This window comes from Oncorhynchus gorbuscha, linkage group LG12, assembly GCF_021184085.1.
Source record: "Oncorhynchus gorbuscha isolate QuinsamMale2020 ecotype Even-year linkage group LG12, OgorEven_v1.0, whole genome shotgun sequence".
Classification (NCBI taxonomy): domain Eukaryota; kingdom Metazoa; phylum Chordata; class Actinopteri; order Salmoniformes; family Salmonidae; genus Oncorhynchus; species Oncorhynchus gorbuscha.
Genome location: NC_060184.1, coordinates 52916708 through 52933476, shown reverse-complemented (window position 1 = coordinate 52933476; position 16769 = coordinate 52916708).

Sequence of the window (16769 nt, the reverse complement as noted above, 5' to 3'; positions counted from 1 at the left end):
CATACCAAGCGTTTATGTAAGCACATCTCTCTCTCAATAGGCAAAATGTTACAAACAGCTAGCAGCCAAGTAGATTAGTCACGAAAGTCAGAAAAGCAATAAATTAAATGGCTTACCTTTGATGATCTTCAGATGTTTGCACTCAAGAGACTCCCAGTTACACAATAAATGTTCATTTTGTTCCATAAAGATTATTTTTATATCCAAAATACCTCCATTTGGTTGGTGCGTTATGTTCAGAAATCAACAGGCTCGAGCGGTCACGACATCGCAGACAAAAATTCCAAATAGTATCCGTAATGATCGAGCAAAAATGTCAAAAGTTTTTTATAATAAATCCTAATGTTGTTTTTACAATATATAATCAATAATATATCAACCGGGAATGTAGCTTCTTCAGAGAGCGAAGCTGTTGCGAATACAAAATGCTGCTGGCACCCAGCCATAGAATGAGGTGATGTGATCTTTCTCGCTCATTTTTTAAAATAAAAGCCTGACACTATGTATAAAGACTGTTCTCACCATGGGGAAGCCGTAGGAAAAGGAATCTGGTTGATATCCCTTTAAATGGAGCGAAGGCAGGCTATGGAACATGGAGCTTTCAAAATAGAAGCCACTTCCTGGTTTGATTTTCCTCAGGTTTTCGCCTGGAACATCAGTTATGTTATACTCACAGACAATATTTTGACAGTTTTGGAAACTTTTGTGTTTTCTATCCTAATCTGACAATTATATGCATATTGTAAATTCTGGGCCTGAGAAATAGGGTATTATGGGTACGTTTTTCATCCAAACATCAAAATACTGCCCCCTACACTCAAGAGTAAAAAAAAAAAAATGGGGCTGAATCTTGAAATTTATTTTGGAGGTACTGGTCTTGATGATGTCTGGCCTGGTCGTTGGACTACTTTAGCCCTGCAGGGTGGAGGAAGGACAACCTCAGAGCAAGCAGACACACCTGGAAACCAGTAACCCTGAGTTCAATGGAGGCACTCACCTGTGGTCCGCTCACTCCAGGTGTAGGTTGGTTTCTTTAAAGGGGTTTCTTCCGCCGACCCCTGGTTGTGGTGGTGTTCTCTGTGTCTGGTCTGGTCTCTCCTTCTGTTGAACTGCTATGAGTGATTGTCGGTCAGCTGGTCCTGGTCTGGATGGTGGTGGCCTGAGGAAGGCAGATAACAAAAAAATAAACATAGGAGCAGGGCTGCAGGCCAGGGGGTAGAGGGATTATGAAGGCTTGCCACGACAGTGCTTTTACTCGGCTCAAGGCCTGCAGTCCCTCATCCTCTCTCCAGGAAGCTGGTTCGATACTGGTGCTGGACACTGTGTGGGTCCCGGTTGGTCTGTGGGCTTGGAGGTCAGGTCAGGCCTCCGTCATGACACAGTTACCTTTCCGTCTTCCCCTCTCCTTCAGGTGTCGGTGTGGTCAGTGGACTAGGGGAACAGCACCAGCTGGAGTCAAGCCACTGTTACTAGCGTTGTCCCCATTATGTCAAAAAGAAAAAGAGAGAGAGAAAGAAGGTAAAACGAGGGACACAATACCAGAAAATCTCCCCCATACAGGCTTGTGCATAATTAAGAGAAAACCAGAGTTGTATGGGAATTTTTATTCACCCACAACCTACATTCAGAATGACTGCCAAGGAGACTACCTAAGTCATTTAAAATGCAGCAATCATTTCAGTAACTGGTGCAAATATATATTTATAAATTAATGATATTTATTTTTGTGTAGCATAAGATTAATCAATCAATTTACATGCAAAAACAGATAAAAAATGTACATTAAAAAATCGACCTGCTGTCGAGCATGCTGTGAAATATGATAATGATTATGGTAGACATTTTTCTGTTTAGGGTACCACCCCAGTTACAAAGCTGTTAGTTTATTTTTGGTGGCAAAAATTCATAATTGTACATAATGGTGGGTATTCAGGGTACACAAAATGTACCGCCACACCGAACCCCTTTCTTTGACAGTGAGCGTATGATGATAATAACTTTCCATTCATAATATTGGGTACAGAAATATATCATTATACTCTGTATTCACACTGAACTGAACAGTACCTGAACATATGTGAACTCATTATGCGTAGCTCTGATCTTTTTGTACCCCAGGGAACAATACAGTACCTTAACCGTACCCTTATTTCAAAGAGTTTATGCTAAAATACACTGAATGAGGGGGTAGTCTTTTCTAATGAAAGCTTGTAATTTGTTAAATGCTTTCCAGTAAACCAAGAGCATGCTTTTCAACAAATCTATGCCCTGATCCATATTCAAAAGCACACTGTATTGATTTGGGTTGTTGCAGTTAATAATGAATGCTAAATTGCTTAGAGATAATACAGTCTATGGATCACAGGGAAGCAAATCATGTCAGATGCTCATACAAAGTCATTTTAAAGCAAGCTGGATCCGAAATGGCACCCTATTGCCCACATAGAGCACTACCTTTGCCCATAGTTCACAATGTAGGGAATAGGGTACCATTTGGGACTCAAACCATTAGTGTTTTATGTATTCAAAATCAAGCTATTTATTTATTCCAAAGCCATACAGGGTAAGATTAGCATTTCCAAGCTTTTTATTTAATTTGATCAGTTATATGTATGGACTGTTTCAAACTCTACTGAATTACGTAATATAGTTTTTAATATTTTCTCATTAATTACTTTCAGTACCATTCAAAAGTTGGGACACGTCTACTAATTCCATGTTTTTTCTTTAGTTTTACTATTTTCTACATTGTATGGAATCATGTAGAAACCAAAACAAAAAAGTGTTAAACGAATCAAAATATATTTTAGGATCTTCAAAGTAGCCACCCTTTGCCTTGATGACAGTCCAGTACACTATTGGCATTTTCTCAACCAGCTTCACGAGGTAGTCGACTGGAATGCATTTCAATTAACAGGTGCTCCTTGTTTAAAATACATTTGTGTCAATCAGTTGTGTGACAAGGAAGAAGACAGCCCTATTTGGTAAAAGACTAAGTCAAGATTATGCCAAGAACAGCTCAAATAAGCAAAGAGAAGTCCATCATTACTTTAAGACATGAAGGTCAGTCAGGACATTTTCAAAAAAAGTTTCTTCAAGTGTAGTCGCAAAAACCATCAAGCGCTATGATGAAACTGGCTCTCACGAGGACCGCCACTGGAAAGGAAGACCCAGTTACTGCTGTATAGGATAAGTTCAATAGAGTTACCAGCCTCAGAAATCGGCAATTAACTGCACCTCAGATTGCACCTGAAAGAGTTCAAGAAACAGACACATCTCAACATCAACTGTTCAGGGGAGACTGCGTGAATCAGGCCTTCATGGTCGAATTGCTGCAAAGAAACCACTACTAGCAGGACACCGGTAAGAAGAAGAGACTTGCTTGGGCCAAGAAACAAGAGCAGGCAAGTGGAAATCTGTCCTTTGGTCTGATGAGTCCAAATTTTAGATTTTTGGTTCCAACCGCCATGTCTTTGTGAGACGCAGAGTAGGGGTACAGATGATCTTTGCATGTGTGGTTCCCAACATGAAGAACGGAGGAGGAGGTGTGATGGTGTGGGGGTGCTTTTCTGGTGACAGTCAGTGATTATTTAAAGTTCAAGAGACACTTAATCAGCATGGCTACCACAGCATTCTGCAGTGATAAGTCATCCCATCTGTGTTGCACTTAGTGGGAGTATCATTTGTTTTTCAGCGGGACAATGACCCAAAACACACCTCCAGGCTGTGTACGGCCTATTTGATCAAGGAGGAGAGTGACAGAGTGCTGCATCAGATGACTTGGCCTCTACCATTTACCCGACCTCAACCCGTTTGAGATGGTTTGGGATGAGTTGGACCACAACGTGAAGGAGAAGCAGCCACAAGTGTTCTGCATATGTGGGAACTCCTTCAAGACTGTTGGAAAAGCATTCCAACTATCTCATGAAGCTGGTTGAGAGAATACAAAGCTGTCATCAAGGCAAAGGGTGGCTTTGAAGAATCTAAAATATGTTTTGTTTTGTTTAGCACTTTTTTGGTTACTGGTTTTGATTCCATGTGTTATTTCATAGTGTTGAGGTAGAAAATAGTAAAAATAAAGAAAACCCCTTGAATTAGTAGCTGTGTCCAAACTTTTGACTGGTACTGTATGTTTTTGGTAAAAATAAATAAAATATCCATTTAGCGAGTGACAGTTGACATTAAACCAAGCTGTTTGAATAAATGGACAGAGAGAGAGGAGGGGAAGGTAGGCAGGTAGCCTAGTGGTTAGAGCATTGTGCCAGTAACCAAAAGGTTGCTGGATTGAATCGCCGAGCTGACAAGGTAAAAATCTGTCGTTCTGCACCTGAACAAAGCAGCTAGCATAGTGTTCCCTCGTAGGCTGTTGATGTAAATTAGAATGTGTTCTTATTAACTGACTTGCAGAGATAAATATGGTTAAAAAAGGTACCTAACAACCATTTCTGACAACTAGTTGTCACTTGCATATGCACACAAAGGTTACAACATTAACAAACATGCATGAACCCATACCACCAATATGCTGTAGTTTACAGAAATTGTAGTGTGAATAGGGTCAGTGACACATGACATGTTTCCATTCAGCTAAACAATACCCAAAGTGCTATTGTATGTTCTCCACAAAATATTCTGTGGGGCTTATTTTTGTATGCAGGATTGAGCACCATACAGCTCTGCTCACCCGGGAGTGCTTCGGTAAATGCCTTGACCTTAAAGTTAATAATGCATTCAAATGTCTGTGTCTGAAGAAAATAATAAGTTTGATGAATCCAACATTATCCCTGCTTGGTTCTTTCTAACAAGACTATGCAACATCCCACTCTGTGACCACACAACATCAGTCCAGGCCTTTCTCTCTGTCCTGCCATTTAAGTTTGCCAAAAGACTAAAAGTCGGAACCATAATTGCATACTTGGGCCACTTCCAAAATAGCACCTTATATATGAAATAAGTTGCCATTTTGAACAAAACCTTTGAGAAATGAATGAGGATTCATAAATAAACTCTTGAAAACAACACACTCGTCACCCAACTGTCCCTGTCGGGATTCTAAACTGTCAATTATATCACCAGAGCGAACATGCTCTGCATACTGTTGTCCAGCAGTGGACCAAACCAATTCATTATTTGATCTCTGATATTCCGTTGTGAGTGCAAAAGTTCAATAGTACGTCACTGGTGTGACTTGAACATAGTCCTGCTTGGGACATAATCCGCATGCATGGTGTTAACTCTCCGTTCATCAATCTATTATTTCCTGATAGCGTTCATAATATTTGAGACTCTACATGGCGGTTTCTTTATTGCATTTCACTAAGAGATTCTCAATTGATTTTGTTGTAGTACAGGACAAGGCTAAATCAGTATCAGGGAAACTGACCCTTTCAAGATTGAGGCAATAGTCTATTACAGGATATTCTTCTATATCTGTTTCCTGCAAAACTCTAATTGACAAAAAATACCCATTTCAATGATCAACCACCTGTTTTATCCAATAGTACAGACAGACCAGACTGTATATTGTACATCAGTGTTGTATTCAGATACCCCCTGAGTATTATGTTTGCCAGACCCTTTCCTGCCCTGTTCCACTCTCTGTGTCTGTTCAAGGAACCTGCAAGCCCGAAGGCCTTGAAGTCAACTCAGCCTGTGATTACATCCCAATCTGCACCCTATTCCCTATATAGTGCACTACTTTTGACCAGGACCCATTGATAAATACTTCACTGTCATGCTCCGAGCACATGTCCTTCGTCATTAGGGCTACCTCTTGAATCTCCCGCAGGATTGGCTAACATGAGGGGATCTGTCTTCATTGGGTACAGTCCAGCACACTGCATGCTTCTGCTCCAGTTTGAAGTCTCTTAGGAGAGGCGGCTGTGGATGGATGTGAAATACACTGATGAGAGTCTGGTCCAACATGTCAGAAAGTTAGACCTGAAAATATTCTTCCCACTTTATCTCCATCACACACAAGATGGAATGTATCAATTAATGAATGAAACCTCTATCTTATACTTGTTGAGGTTGCATCAAATTACAGGCTACAAGGTCAGCAAATTGCTATTTTTCTTCAGATATAATTCAATTTTCATTTCAACATTATAGACGAGCAAAAACCATATATCCACCACCATGCAACTTTGATCAGAAGAAGAAAAGGTTTTGGACGACGAGAGATGGAAGGAGGAGATTAAATTGTGTTCAGAGGTATTATGCTTCTCAGAATTGGTTAAAAATGAAAAAGTTGAGCTTCAACAGTGGAGTTCGAGATCTGTATGGCCAAAACAAATCGATAGACGGAGCAGATGAATCAAATCCTGGCTCATCAGACGAATCCTGTGGGATCACCGTACTCTCCCCAACAATGCCCACCCATTACTGCTCAATCCCTCCCTGATCCCAAAATAAAGCCGGTACATCCCATATGGCCAAACCCAGCTCCACAACAACCAGCACTACAGCCGTCAACAAAAGGGCTGATTCAATACTGATTAAAAATGTTAATGTAACACGCAACAATTATTTATTTTTTACTGATTTACAGTTCATATAAGGAAATCAGTCAGATGAAATAAATGTGTTAGGTCTTAATCTATAGATTTTACATAACTGGAAATAAACATCTGTATAGTATAAATCGGTAACATTGGGGAGTGGATCAGTACATTATTAAGCTGAAACATGAGGTGATGGCAGAGGACGAATGGCACGACAATGGGCCTAATGATCTCATCACGGTATCTCTCTGCATTCAAATTGTCATTGATAAAATGCAATTGTGTTCATTGTCCATAGCTTATGCCTGCCCATACCATAATCCCACTGCCATCATGGGGCACTCTATTTACAATGTGTGGGGGAGAAAACCGCTCCATACACGTGGTCTGCGGTTGTGAGGCTGGTTGGACGTACTGCCAATTCACTAAATCGATGTTGGAGGTGGCTAAAAGAGAAATTAACATTAAATTATCTGGAAAAAGCTCTGGTGGACATTCCTGCAGTCAGCATGCCAATTGCATGCTCTCTCAAAACTTGAGACATCTGTGACATTGTGTTGTGTGACAAAATTGCACATTTTAAAGTGGCCTTTCATTGTCCCCAGCACAAGGTGAGCCTCTGTAATTATCATGCTGTTTAACCAGCTTCTTGATATGCCACACATGTTGAGTGGATTATCTTGGAAAATTAGAAATAATCACCCACCTGGAGGTAAACAAACTTGTGCACAAAATGAGAGAACAATAAGCTATTTGTGAAACAGACAAGAAATAAGACAAACAGAACTTGAGTGTGCATAAATATTCACCACCCCAAAGTCAATACTTTGTAGAGCCACCTTTGGCAGCAATTACAGCTGCAAGTCTCTTGGGGAATGTCTCTATAAGCTTGGCACATCTAGCCACTGGGTTATTTGCCAAATCTTTAATAACCTCTTGAGACTAGGGGGCAGTATTTAGATTTTTGGATGAAAAGCGTACCCAAGATGAAACTGCCTATTTCCCATACCCAGAACCTAGAATATATATATAATTTTCAGATTAGGATAGAAAACACTCTAACCTTTCCAAAACTGTCAAAATATTGTATGTGAGTATAACATAACTGATATTGCAGGCAAAAACCTGAGGAAAATCAAACCAGGAAGTGGCTTCTATTTTGAAAGCTCCATGTTCCATAGCCTGCCTTCGCTTCATTTAAAGGGTTATCAACCAGATTCCTTTTCCGATCGCTTCCTCAAGGTGTCAACAGTCTTTAGACATAGTTTGAGGCTTTTATCTTGAAAAATGAGCGAGAAAGATAACTTTGCATCAGTGGATAGCTGGGTGTTCGCATGAGTTTTGCTTGCGCAACAAAGTAGGGCAGCCATGGCCTCTCCCTATCCCATTGAAAAAGCGACAGTCCCGGTTGATATATTATCGATTATATATTTTAAAAACAACCTGAGCATTGATTATAAAAAATAGTTTGTTTCTGTGGACATTACAGATACCATTTGGAATTTTTGTCTGCGATGTCATGACCGCTCGAGCCTGTGGATTTCTGAACATAACTCGCCAAACAAATAATCTTTATGGAACAAAAGGAACATTTATTGTGTAACTGGGAGTCTCATGAGTGAAAACATCCGAAGATCAAAGGTAAGCGATTTAATCTATTGCTTTTCTGACTTGCGTGACCAATCTACTTGGCTGCTAGGTGTTTGTAATATTTTGTCTACTGAGAGAGATGTTCTAACATAAATGCTTGTTATACTTTCGCCGAAAAGCTGTATTGAATTCTGACAAGCCAGATTAACTACAAGCTAAACTGTGTTTTACTATATTGCACTTGTGATTTGATGAAAATGAAATATGTTTAGTATTTGATTCATAATATGTTTCATTTGAATTTGGCGCACTGCAATCCAGCGGGTGTTGATGAAAATGATCCCGCTAAAGGGATGGATGCGTCAAGAAGTTTTAGTGCAAAACTGCTCCAGCTCCTTCAAGTTGGATGGGTTCCACTGGTGTACAGAAATCTTTAAATCATACCACAGATTCTCAATTGGATTGTGGTCTGGGCTTTGACTAGACCATTCCAAGACATTTAGATGTTTCCCCTTAAACCACTCAAGTGTTGCTTTAGCAGTATAACAATTGTCCTGCTGGAAGGTGAACCTCATCCCAGTCTCACATCTCTGGAAGACTGAAACAGGTATCCCTCAAGAATTTCCCTGTATTCAGCTCCATCCATCATTCCTTTGATTCTGAGTAGTTTCCCAGTCCCTGTCGATGAAAAACATCCCCACAACATGATGCTGCCACCTTCATGCTTCACTGTGGGTATGGTGTTCTAGGGGTGATGAAAGGTGTTGGGTTTGCGCCAGACATAGCATTTTCCTTGATTGCCAAAAAGCTACATTTTAGTCTCATCTGACCAGAGTAACTTCTTCCATATGTTTGGGAAGTCTCCCACATGCCTTTTGGCAAACACCAAACGTGTTTGCTTATTTTTTTCAGTAAGCAATGGCTTGTTTGGAATGTTCGGACAAAGATTACAGGTAACTTATGAGACATTTTGTAGTCATGTCGCACAACTTGGAACCGGTGTTTTTCATGATTAAACGCACCATCTAAATGGATATTTTGGATATATAACAACAAAATTAATCGAACAAAAGGACCATTTATTGGACATATTGGAGTGCCAACAAAAGAAGATCTTCAAACGTAAGGCATGAATTCTATTTTTATTTCTGTGTTTTGTGTCGCACCTGGAAAGGGATGAAATATGATTTTCTGTGCTTGTTTGTTGGGGTGCTAGCCTCGGATAATTATGTCATTTGCTTTCGCCGTAAAGCATTTTTAAAATCTGACACCATGGCTAGATTAACAAGAAATGCAGCTTTAATTTGGTGTGTTGAACTTGTGAAAATATGACAGTTAAATATGTTTCTTAATTATTTTGAATTTCATAGCAAAGGGAGTGAATACATTTGCACGCACCACTTTTATTTTTAGATTTTTTTGAAAGAAGTCATTTTATTCATTTCACTTCACCAAGTTGGACTGTTTTGTGTATGTCCATCACATGAAATCCAAATAAAAAGCTATTTCAGTTAGAGGATGTAATGAAACAAAGTAGGAATAACGCAAAGGGGATGAATAATTGTTCAATGTGGTTGGCATGTTGTGTAAATCAAATGATACAAATCTCCCCCCAAATAAATTAATACTATGTTTTAAGGCAACAAAATAGGAATAATGCCAAGGGGGGGGTGAATACTTTCGCAAGCCACTGCCACAAGCACATTCCTAAAGAAAATATTGTACTTTTTACTCCATACATTTACCTGACAACCCAAAGTACTCGTTACAGTAAAATTGTGAAATTCCCACACTTATCAAGAGAACACGTGGTCATCCCATTAAACAAAACTTTATATTATAAAAAATATTGTCTGAGTGTTGGAGTGTGCCCCTGGCTATCCGGGCATTTTTAAAACAAGAAAATATTGCAGTATGCTTTGTTTAATATAAGGATTTTGAAATTGTTTATACTTTTACTTCTACTTTGTATGCTTACGTATATTTAAAACCAAAGCCGTTTAGACTTTAACTCAAGTGTTATTTTAAACTTTTACTCAAGTATGAAAATTGGGTACTTTTTCCTCACCTGCGTGTGAGTATGTGTGGATAGAAAACACTCTGACGTTTCTAAAACTGGTTAAATCACGGCTGTGACTATAAGAGAGCCTGCGTTTTATCGAAAAGCGGAAGAAAAACTGTTCACTGAAAACTGGAAAAAGTATCAATGCGCCACCTGCATGTATTGTTGATGGAAAACCAAATTACATGGGGCTGAGATTGCAAGTCCTACAGCTTCCACAGGATGTCGCCAGTCTTGTCAATTGCCTTCGCTTTGTTTCTTGGTCAAACGAGCGAGAGAGAGCTCATTCCTTCCGGTCTCCGACAGGATGTTTTGGAGTAGAAATTTCTGAACATGATTTCAAGACATGGAGCTATTGAATACACATCGCCCCGTGATCAATTTGATAGATTATTAACGCTTACTAATACCTAAAGTTGGATCACAAAAGTATTTCGAAGTGTTTTGTGAAAGTTTATCGTCGACTTTTTGAATTTAAAAAAAATGACGTTACGTTATGAAACGCAATTTTTTTCCGTTTATCACACAGTCTTCATAGATCGATATCTAGGCTATATATGGACCGATTTAATCGGAAAAAAAAGACCCAATAGTTATTATGGGACATCTAGGAGTGCCAACAAAGAAGATGGTCAAAGGTAATGAATGCTTTATATTTTTATATTTTATTTGTGCGGTTTGTGTAGCGACGACTATGCTAATTATTTTTGTTTACGTCCCCTTTTGGGGTGTTACATGCTATCAGATAATAGCTTCTCATGCTTTCGCCGAAAAGCATTTTAAAAATCTGACTTGTTCCCTGGATTCACAACGAGTGTAGCTTTAATTCAATACCCTGCATGTGTATTATAATGAACGTTTGAGTTTTAACTAGTACTATTAGCATTTAGCATAGCGCATTTGCATTTCCAGAGCTCTAGATGGGACGCCTGCGTGCCAGGTAGGAGCAAGAGGTTAACAAAAGTAAAACTTTTTATGACATGGAAAAGATGTTAAAAAGTCACTTTGTTAAAAAGCTGTCTTCGGTCCTTTATACAGGAGCGGGGTGAGTCCTTATCAAACTCGACTCCTCCTGCTCTTCTGAATCAATCACCATCCTGTCCTTCGAGGCCCAGAGAAGATCCCTCCCCGAGGCACCGCAGCGCTGTCAGGCCATGGCCGCTGGGGCCTTCGGTGTTGTGTGGAACCCATTGCCTGGGGTCGAGGCCCCCTTTCTTCTGTACTACCCCCAGGGCTTCTGTGGCTACCATGGCCACTGTCTACTCATTTCGCTACCAGCAGGTTGCGGGAGGACCACAGTGCATCCTTTAGGCATGTGACGGTGGTCCAAAGCTTGGTGAAGGCTTTCGGTGGAATAGGCCTTCAGCCCACTCCATACAGCACGAGCTGAGGCATTAGCTGGCAGACACAGGGAGATCAAGGGGCCTGCTTCCTTCCACAGGTCCCTGGCGGCTCTGCACTCCCAGAGCAAGTGCCTCACCGACTCCTCTTGGCCACAGCCTGGTCGGGGGCATGCAGATATCCTCGCCATGCCCAAGGAGTGCATAACTGCCCTGACCAGGAGGATCTCATAGGCGACCATCCAGAACAGGTCCCAGTACCGATTAAGGAGAGCAGGATGGGCCACGTTATGTCAAACCGTTATGGGCTCGTCTATAGCATGCCCGTGCACTGGACACACTGGTTCCTGCTCCTGCACAAGAGAGAGAAGAGAGCGGAGATTAGTTAAAACCATGACTTCTTCTTTTTCCAGTTTAACATGTCTTAAAAACTTCTGGAGCTGGGCATAGTGTTTGGGGAGCAGGAGAGAGACTGGGGCTCGCAGGCTGACTGGGCTCAGCCTCAGGGTACTGAGGTAAGATCCCAGCCAGAACCGTGTGAGGGCCTGTGTCTTGTTGTTGACCGGGGAGGTGGCAAGAGTGAGATGTAACGCTGTGTAGCTGCTGCCCAGAAACAAGTAGAGGTCAGGCAAGCCTTACCCCCCTTTGGACCTGGGCCTCTTGACCACCTCCCTTCTCAGCCTCTCCCACTTGCTTCCCAACAGGAAGTCAAACAGCATCCGTCCCAGAGCTAAAAGAGTTCTTCGTTGGGGGATAAAGCAGAACAGATTAATAAAAGCACAGGTAAAATCACAGCTTTAATGATTTAAAACCTTGCCCTCAAAAGTCAGCTGTCGAAGTCCCCACTCCAATTACCACTCCCTTCTTCCTCCCAGTCAAACTTTACTCTCAGTACCCTTCTGTCAGTCATTTTAACAGTTTGTAGTAGTCTGGTCAAGTCTGGGTCAGTCCATGGTCTGAAAAATTGGGCCTCTGTCTTTTCTCTGTTCAGGCTCCAGAGCCCGTACCAGTCTGCCCTGTCCAGGGTCCTGTCTACAGATAAAAGGTCAGAACGTAAAATGTTGACATTGTCCATGTAAAAGATGCACTTGGTGGTCACCCCCCCTCCCAACTCCCCGAATACCCACCCCACTGAAACGTTGGTCCCTTCTCAAGACCTGTGCCAGTGGTTCAATTCAGGCCACAAACAGAAGAGAAGATAACGGACAGCCCTTACGGACGCCGCAGTGTACTCCCACCCCTTTCGACAAATGCCCATTGACAAGGATTTTGATGGTGATATCCCCATACAGCAGTCCCACCCAAGCTAAGAACCTGTCCGGAAAGCCATTTTTTTGCAGTTCCATGAAGAGATACTGGTACGAGACCTGATCAAAAGCTTTTTCAAAATCTAAATTTAGGACTACAAGCCACATGTTTCTGTCTCTCACATAACAGATGGAATCTCTGATCAGTACCAGGCAGGCAGTGATACTCCTTCCGGGAATGGCACAGGTTTGGTCCGGGTGAATCACCTTCCCTAAAACAGAAAACATTCTGAGTGTTAAAACCTTGGTAAACATTTAAAATCAAAAATTTAAAAGGGTAATTGGTCTCCAGTTCTTCAGGTCAGTCCTGTCATTTTTATTTATGTAAAAGAGTTACGATCCCTACTCTAAAACTGTCAGGTAGTCTGTCAAGGTGTTCAAGGTCAGTAAAAAGAGTCAGAAGTTCTTCTGCTAAAACATCCCAAAAGGTCAGATACAATTCCAAGGGGAGGCCATCCTCCCCCGGTGACTTACCCCTCTTAAAATGTTTCAGTCCTTGGTCGATTTCTGTCCTCGTCAGGTCTTTTGTTAGGTTGTCTGTGTTGGGTAAGGTCCTGTCGATGTATGTTAAAACGTCCCCCATGGTCTCCTCACACATCCTTTACTCCAAACAGTTCCCCATAAAAATCCTTGGCTACTTTCTTTATTCCTTCTGTATATGTTTTTAAAACCCCATCTTTGTTTTTTTAAACCTGTCATTATACTCCCTTCACTAACTTTTTTCTTTAAAAAAGTACCTTGTGCACTTCTCCCCTTCGAATTCCCTTTCCCTTCTTAAAATAACCCCCTACTTTTCTGTTCTGCTAAAAATGCCATTTCCTTTTTTACTTCTTTAGTTTCATGGTTAAAATCAAAGCCCTGTTGACCTAGATTAAAATACCTTTCCAGTCGCCTCTGCAGTCCCACCATGAGTATCTTTTTCTTTACAATTCTCCTTTCCTATCTCTCCAAATAAGGTCCTCGTCCTACCCTTCACCATTTCCCACCACTGTGATCGTATGTCAAAGAAGTCCTGTAGAGTCTGCCACTGGCTGAACTGCTCCCTGTACTGACTAACTACTCTATCATCTACTAAAAGGGAGCAGTTCAGTTTCCAGGGCCCTCTTCCCACAGTCACACCCGATGTTAGTGGAAGGGTGCACGTCAGCATTACGTGATCTGAGAAGAAAGCAGGGGTTTTTCTAGCACCAGTTGGGGGACAGTCCCTGGTAAACAGATAATCAATGCAAGAGGCTCTGGTGCGGTCACCAATGGTCCAGGTGAAGCCCTCCTCTCTTGGATTCAGGGTTTTAAAACAGTCAGTCAGTTTAAAATCCTTGCACAACCCTTGGAATAAAGCTCTTGACCTATCTACCTTAAAATCCTCTCCCGCCCCTCTCCCGTCTGCTCTACTTAAAACACAATTGAAATCCCCGCCCACCAGTAGAGGATCCCTCCCTAGGATGTGGGACTGCAGGTCTTCTAAAAGTGCGCACCGGTCATGTTTGTCGTTAAACCATACACTATTAGGATCTTAAAATCCCTCCCAATAAAAGTGCAATTGGCTAAAAGAGCACGCCCACCAACCACCAACGTGCTCCCCCACACCACTACCTGTGGGGTCTTGATTAAAATGGCAACCCTGTCATTCTTATTACATTTGGAACCACTAATGGTTTTAGAAGCTTCAGAGTGTTTTCTATCCAATATTAATAATAATATGCATATATTAGCAATTTAGGACAGATTTTGATGCAGTTTACTATGGGCACGCAATTCATCCAAAGGGGAAATACTGCCCCATATCTTTAACAGGTTTTAAATCAGGATTTAAAAAAAATATTTGGTTGGGGGAGTTGGAGGGGAAGGTTCTTCCTCCCCCTGGGTGCTCTCCCATTCCACTTTGCCCTTTTTCAACTTACCCTGTTCGGGGTCGGAGAGCTCTTCGGCGTTTATTTTATGTGGGGGAGGTGTTTCTCCAGTGTCTCTCCCCCTTCTCCCGTATCTCCTGACACCGTCTCCATAGTGCTATCCATTCCCGTGATGTCTGACCCACTTGGGGAGCTCTAACTCAAAACCTCTCCAGAGCCATCTTTCTCGGTCCTTTCTACTTCAGGTGTCACATCAGTCTGGGGCAGGGTGATTGGGGTGGGGAGGTATTTGTCCTGTCCTCCCACTTCTTCCACCACCGTACCTTCCGCACCCTCCACTACAGCCAACACCTCCACCACCACCGGCACCACAACCGGCCACAACCACAACCGGCTAGGTGGCCATGTTGTCCACACTTACGGCACAGCTTGGGCTTGTCTTTGTAGGGAACATGGCCACTGTTCTCTCTGAGGACTATGGTGGATGGGATGGATTTCAACCCACCATAACCCCCAGGTTCATCCCTCTGCTGGACAGTGACCCTCCATGCCCCAGTCCAGATCCCATCGGGATCCTTCACCTGAACCAGGGCCCACTTCAGGTTGCAGTACCTGTCCAGCCACACTGCCATGTCCTCCGGCTGTACGGTTTCGTTGAACATACTGATAATAACAGTATTAATGCTATTATCTGTCAGCTTGGTCACCTCGAACATCGTTGTCAGGGACCCCTGGGTGTTCAAGGCATTCTGGAGTTAACAAACTATAGTATTGGCAAGTCAGTTAGGACATCTACTGTGTGCAGGACACAGGTAATTTTTCCAACAATTGTTTACAGATCATTTCACTTATATCACTTTATTACAATTCCAGTGGGTCAAAAGTTTACATACACTAAGATGACTGTGCCTATATTAAACAGCTTGGACAATTCTAGAAAAAGATGTCATGGCTTTTGAAGTTTCTGATACACTAATTGACATCATTTGAGTCAATTGGAGGTGTACCTGTGGATGTATTTCAAGGCCTACCTTCAAACTCAGTGCCTCTGCTTGACACCATGGGAAAATCAAAAGAAATCAGCCAAGACCTCAGAGAAAAATTGTAAACCTCCACAAGTCTGGTTCATCCTCGGGAGCATTTTCCAAATGCCTGAAGGTACCACATTCATCTGTACAAACAATAGTATGCAGGTATAAACACCATGGGACCACGCATCTGCCATACCTCTCAGGAAGGAGACGCGTACTCTCTCCTACAGATTAACGTACTTTGGTGCAAATCAATCCCAGAACAACAGCAGAGGACCTTGTGAAGATGCTGTAGGTAACAGGTACAACACTATACTGTATATATCCACAGTAAAACAAGTCCCTACATCGACATAACCTGAAAGGCTGCTCAGTAAGGAAGAAGCCACTGCTCCCGAGGGCTGAGTATAACTGCATTTTGTCACAGTTCACACTATAATGTGCTCCTTCCGGCAAATTTTCATACAGTAAACTTCCTGCAGATAGTAAAACCATGGGATGTCTCACATGCTGTGGTCGCACCCAAATTGATGGAGCTAAATTGCCAGTCTTATGAGTCACACAAATACACGTTTCTATCAGGTTAGAAATAACACTAGTATATAACCAGACACAATTCTATAAGCAGTAAAACACGGGATAGCATGACTAATGTTGTAATGTAGCAGGGGGAAGGAGTCAAAGGCATTAATGGACTAGGGAATCAGGGACACTAAGAGGTAGGGAGGAGCAGTCAGAGGAAGTAATGGACTGGGAGGAAGGAGGTGGAATGGTGAGGGGTCTAGGAGGGGGAGACAGTTTCTTGGAGGGGATAGTGGGTTTTACAGGTCGTGTTTGCTGGCGTTGGGGTTTGAGTTCTTGGGTGGTCTTCTGGTTTGGTCTCTTGTTGGTCTATTGTTTGTCTGGTCTTTTACGTTTGGTCATGTTTGTCCAGTTTGAGTCATTGTGATCTCAGTTCTGGAGTTGTGAGGCATGGGGTTCTTCTGTTTGTTTGGCCTCTCTTTGAAATGTTGGAATAACCAAATACATTTACCTTAAACTTCTAAAATCTCTGGTTTATCTTTAATACGCACAACCCTGTGAGGT